The sequence below is a fragment of the Rhinopithecus bieti genome, unplaced genomic scaffold, assembly GCF_001698545.2.
Source record: "Rhinopithecus bieti isolate Rb0 unplaced genomic scaffold, ASM169854v2 scaffold_32090, whole genome shotgun sequence".
NCBI classification, from domain to species: Eukaryota; Metazoa; Chordata; class Mammalia; order Primates; family Cercopithecidae; genus Rhinopithecus; species Rhinopithecus bieti.
This window is the reverse complement of record NW_016813591.1, coordinates 215,950-221,949: the sequence shown is the minus strand read 5'-3', so window position 1 is coordinate 221,949 and position 6,000 is coordinate 215,950.

The following is a 6,000-nucleotide window of genomic DNA, read 5'->3' as shown; positions in this document are numbered from 1 at the left end:
CAAGAGTAGCCAGAAAGAAGAGCTGGGGCCGACGGGTTTGTGGGGGTCCTCTCTCCCACCTGAAAAGCTACCGCTGCCTGCTGACCCTCTCAAGAGGAGACCTCTCTGGGCTCCAGCACCTAAAACAGATAAACCTGGGAGGATGCTTCTCTCCTCTGTGTCACACGTGTACTGGAGAAAACCTGTGTATCTAAATGACCAAAGAAAACTGTGAGAAAAAGTGCAAAATCTGTGCCAGGCCATTCAGTGTCTGGCTGGGGCTCTGTGTGCACATGCATTCCAAGAAGACTGGAGAGTGCCAAGCCTGTGGGAAATGTCCCTCAGACCTGCCTCTGCCTGGAGTATGACTGCCCATCCAGGTTCATGATGCAGAACTGTCTTTAAAAGGTGACTGCGGATATAGAGAGAGGGATTTCTAACCCTGATAGAACACGACCAGCTGTTGCACTGAGGAAAGCTGCATCCACCCATGACATGCTGCTCAAACTGGCCCGGAACACACTCTACTACCTAAGGAATAAGCCCCACATTTTCTCTTTGTGGGTGAAAGGAGAGGGTGAGAGAGGAGAGGAGTGTCCACACAGACATGAGAAGCCTGCAGATCCAGATGACCCCTTGCTGATCAGAATATGAAAGATTGATTTGTGAAAACAATGACCCTGTAGCAGATAAGCTTCGAGAGCAGGCTTCAACCACACGTCATATGGACCCACTGGCGGGGAAGTCTGCCCCCACTCTATGTTGATGGTCTGGGGGTTACCATTACTGAGACAGATTTAAGAAATAATCTACCTGTTGGTGAGATCCGGATGGTCACTGTTGTGCAGAGACAACAGTGTGCTCTCATCAGCTTTCCACAGGGCAGGCTGTGGAAATGGCCACTGAGAAGTCCTTTTGTAAATTCATTGTCCATGACTGCAAACTTACTATCAAATGTAAGAAGATTCCAAGCTCTCAAAGAAAAGGAAAAAGAGAAGGATGGAACCGCAGACTCTGGGATCCTGCCAGAGCCTATTTCAGTGCTGCCAGGAGCTCCTCCTCCCCCTGCAGCTCTGGTCCCCACCTTGGAGCCTCCTTCCAAGGAGTGAGATTACCTTTCTGACTTTTTCTGGCCACAGACAACTTTTCTGACTTTTTCTATCCTTGGCACCTGCTGAGGAGAGGAGACCCACGGACCTGGGCTCCTGGACCCATTCTTGCCCTGCTTCTTGATCGTGCGACTTGAAGGCATTATTGTGTGGTGGAAGCGGGGCCCCAGGACCATCTGATCGATGGTCTCTGGCCTCTGCCCCACTGATGGTCAGATGGTGGCCACTCAGAGTGTGAGAGCCCAGCCATCACTGCTTCCTTGAGTTGAAGAGGTTGGAGGCTGGTCCACCTGCTCCTATCCCACCCTCGGCGATGTGGATGGTTGCTTTTTGAGCCTGGTAACGTCACTGCCTTGGCCCTCCCAGGCATTCCCTGCCTTGGCTGGGGGGGCTGCGTACCCACACACTACTTTAAGGGGCTTGCCCTTCCTTGGGCCAAATTCTAATTTTGGCCAGTGCCCCAGGAAGCTCAGTCCCCTGTTTTGTTATCTTGGCTATTTCTGGGGGACCTATGGTTCTCCTGGGTCCCTTTTCTCCCAGGGCTTGGGCTGGGCTGGGCACCTGTAGGTCTGGGATATTTGCCCTGTGAGGGAGGCTCTGTCACACAAGTGGGCAGGCATGGGGACATGCGATAGGCGCTGGCTGGCTAGGGCTCTGCAGATGCCACAATCCTTCTGCCCTCCAGCAGCCTCTGAGTCCAGCTTCCCCATTGACACTGATTTCACCCAGCTGAGGAGCTGTCTGGGGTTGTCTGGGTGCTGTCTTGGCTCCTTTAAGGCTGTGCTGCTCAGTGGCCCCTGAGAAAGGTCAGGTCCAGGTGCCACAATGCAAGGGGAGTGTCTGTGGCCCTACCACTGGGGTTTTGGTGGGCTGGGCAAGGCCTGGTTGTGGGGGCCCTGATGGGGTTCAGGGCCAGGGCCTGTCCTATGGTCCTGGGGGTGTCCAGGGAAGATGAAAGAACAAGGGTTTGACATGCCTGCTCAAAGCTGCACTGTGGACACCATGAGCCCTGGATGTCCAGGTCCATGGGGAGTTTGGGAGAGAATTTCAACACAGAACTCACCAAAAATCCCATGGTCTATCCTGAGATAGGAACAGACTTGCCACATCTTGAGCCGCTACGCCACCAGAGAGTGACCTGCTGTCCTGGGCTCTATGGAATTCTCATGCTGCTGGGTCTTGGCCTCGGTCAGCTTCTGGGCTTCTGGAGCTGGGCTGGCAGACCAGGGAGGGCAAACCCCTCCCCCTTGGGAAGGGTCTCCATGCTGAGGGACGCCCGCAGAGGTCAGGGTGTCAGAGACACTCGCTTCAGGACCAGGGCCTTCCTAGGGATCTTTATATGTTTATCTGAATGGAAAGCAAACTTGGTCCACTTCTCCCCCAAGCCCATCTGACCCTTGTACAGTTTGGGTTTTTGGAGTCTTGGGGTCTCTGGTAACCCACCTGGTCTGACACTGAGGAAACACCTGCAGAATGCTGATCCCACAGTGAGGGGTGTGTGCTGCCTGGGGTATGGGTGCTTGTGAGTGAGGGTACAAGGGTGTGTTCCAGCTGGGGTATGGGCACTCGTTGAGTGAGGGTCCCTGCTGATTTCACAGTGAGCGGGTGTATGCTGCCTGGGGTATGGGAACTCGTGAGTGGGGACCCCTGTTGCTCTCTGGCCCTGTTGGTGCTCGCAGCTATGGGTGTGGGCTGGCACAGATGGGACCGAACCCTCCAGGGCCCTCCAGGGTTCTTCTACAGCAGAAGGGGAAGGGTGTGGTGGGGGCTTGGAGGGGTCTTGCCCTCATCCCCTGCCCTGTTACTGAGGTGAGTCCAATGCCTGCCCTGGGGCCCAGCTGGCCTGTTTTTAGAAAACTCTTAGAGAAGGAAGAGGAGGAGGAGAAGGAAGGCCTGGGGAGCAGGGATGGAGCACTCCCCACTATTTATTGTCTTAGATGGTGACTCAGGAGGGGACCTGGTGCTGGAGACCACCTGCAGGGCAGGTCACAGTGCATCCTTCTGAGCTCAGCCATGGAGGCCCTCAAGTGCCTGAGAACCACATCATCATCCAGAGCCCAGGTCTGGGACAGTGTGTCTTGGGAGAGCTCCCACAGAACAAACAGGGAGAGCTTCAGGAGAGGGTCTAGGTTTGGGACTGGGCGTCAGGCCAGGAGGGATCTCCTGGGAGGGGTCTGTGCCTTCACCCTGTTTCTGCCCTGGGCACCTCGCACTGGGCAGTGCTGGGTCATTTCTGGACATCCCTGGGGTCCAGTTCTGCACAGGAGGCAATGGATACAGGAAGGTCCAGGCAGGGAAGTGTCTGACACACTCCTGCCTTTTATCTGAGTTGTGTCAGGGGTGGGTTCAGTTTCCAGGAGGATTCATGGTTTCCTCTCCAACCCACCAGAGTTGAATTGGTTTGGCCCTCCCTCAGGGCTAAAGCAGAGGGTCCTGTGGGCAGTGTGGGCACTGCCCTTGGGCCAGGTTTGATGTGCTTGTGTGCTCCCCCAGGACCCTAGGGCACATGGGGACAGGGTTCTGTGCACTTTCAATGCCACATATGCCCTGGCTGTGAGCATGTGCTTGCCCTGCAGAAGGCAGATATACTAGAGCCTCAGGATGAGCTTCTGATGAGCTTGAAGTAGGAATTTATGAGGACAGCAGGCATGGGAGGACCTGGTCCTTCAAGGTGGAAGGCTGGTGGCCTGAGCAGGGCCTACTAAGTCCTCAGTCTGTGGTGCTGGGGGCCCCCTATGCATGGGATGAGACCTCCCACAGGAGGCTGGATCAGATAAGGTCTTGCAGCTTCTTATAGGGGTGGCCTCATCTCCATCAAATGTGGTCCCTGAAAGTGGGGGCTCCCCAAGTACTCTCCCAAGATGAGTCTTGGCCCAGTCTGCCCAGGATGCTGGCCCTGAGTCCCAGCCCCAGTCATGTGATGCCCCCTCTCAGGCAGGACATGGACACTGTGTACCCTGCAGGGACCTGCCTCTGCCTCCTGCACAGAGGAAGGGAGCTGGGTCCTTCTGGAGGAGCCAGACCCCTCAACTGGGGAAGCCAGGCCCTGTAGGGCAGCAGGGTCCCTGGCCTGGGGTCTCCTGTGCACACTGATCCCATCAATCAAGCACTGTAGGAACCATTTTAAGGTGGCAATCTGGGTACACAACATTTGCTTGTCTGCACAGAAGGAGCAGAGGTGTTCAGAGCCCCCTGGACTGCCCCGAAAACCTCACTATTCCAGGCCCCTCTGCAGATCCTTCCCAAGGCCAGAACTCCAGGCAGTAGGCTGGGCTGTCACCCTCTTCTCTGATGCCCTACCCCTGTCCTGAGACCTCCCCTTGCCCCTCAGATGCCCCATCCCTCTGGATTACCCACCTGCCCTGGGACCCTCCATGCCCCACACGCCTTACTTGATGCTGCAGCACTCTATGAATGTGATGTGGCTTGTGAAGGTGTGGCTTACATCTAGGTCATTCTGGTGCACATTCACTGAGGACATCTTGGCCTGCTTCATTTTCTATAGAGCAGGGCCAGGCCTCAGAACAGACACAAGACTCACTGTCAAAACTGCTGTCATGAAGTAGTGGTTCTGGAAGGAAAGGAGGCTTTTTCTGCAGAAACTTCTCATTTCCAAAGTCAGGCAAAGTCAGCAGCGCGCAGCTCACCTGTGTTGCCCACACCACTGTCTGCCCAGGATATGTGACTGACCCCTTCCGCCCCCTTGGGGTTGACTTTCCCTCCATCTGGGTAACTGGGCTTCTGACATGGTCTGGCATATGCATCCTGCTCTGGCTGGGACTGGAAGGACCAGAGCTGGTGTTTCCCTGGGTTCTTGGCCTTCGCCTTCTTGACATTCAGTAGGGGTGACCATCCTGGGCCCCAGACCTCTGTGAGGATTCCTTTGTAGACCCAATGAGACATCTGTGGACAGAAGAATGCTCTGGTGAGACAGTCCTCAGGGTGACCCCAAGGGGGATCTGAACCTAAGGATTCTGGAAGTTTCCAGCCTTTGTCTCCATGGTTCCTTAGGAGAGGTTCAGTCTGCCTAGGACTGGGCCTCCCTTCCCATGAATAAAGAGTGAGCAAGAGCTCAGGTTGTGAACTCTGATCTGGATTTATTCCTTCCTTTGGGGTGACCAGAAGGTGTTCCTGTTTCTGGCTTAGAAGTGACCCAGGCCCTGGCATCAGATTCCTCCCAGCAAGGTGATCCTTGCAGGGATGGGCAGGTGGGCTGGGACCAGGCCTGTTGTCCTTTTGGTGAGGAAAGTGTACCCTTCTCTGAGAGGCAGGCAGCACCAGGCAGCAACAATGGGCACTTGTCCTAAACCCTGAAGAGCAGTCATGGGGGACATTCACCGCTGTGCCTTCTTACTGTTCCTAGATTTATTCCAGTTAAGCATTCATAGCCATTTATCTGTGTGTCTGATGCCCTGATGTTTTTGCTGTAGATAAGAAGTGATGGAGTGAGCTGAGCTGCCAGGCTTCCTGGAGTGATTCTTGGATGCTGGGTCTTGTGCTTAGGGGCCCCAATGTGACTTAACTGGAAGAAGCTAGAATAGGACAGAACCCAGCCCCTGATGAGTGGGCACTGGTGGCCCGGCCTCATGACCACAGGACACACTCTTCCCAGGGCACAGACACCCTGAGCTTTGGTTAGGTCTTGGCCTCCAGGTAGGGCCTGGTGGTCAGCAGGCAGTAACTCCTGAGACACTACTGTGATTCTCGGTGGTGGCTGTGGTAAAACACCTGCAGGGCTGGAGTTTAGTGTGAGATTCATCAGGAACTGTGGCCTCTCCCAGTGACAGTGTGTCACTCCCACTCACCAGCACCCATGCCCACAGGCCACGGCCTCTGCCTCACCAAACCCCCACCAAGTCGCCCATCTGTGGAACAGCTTCCATGCAGCAGGGTCAGGCTCTTACCTCCACCT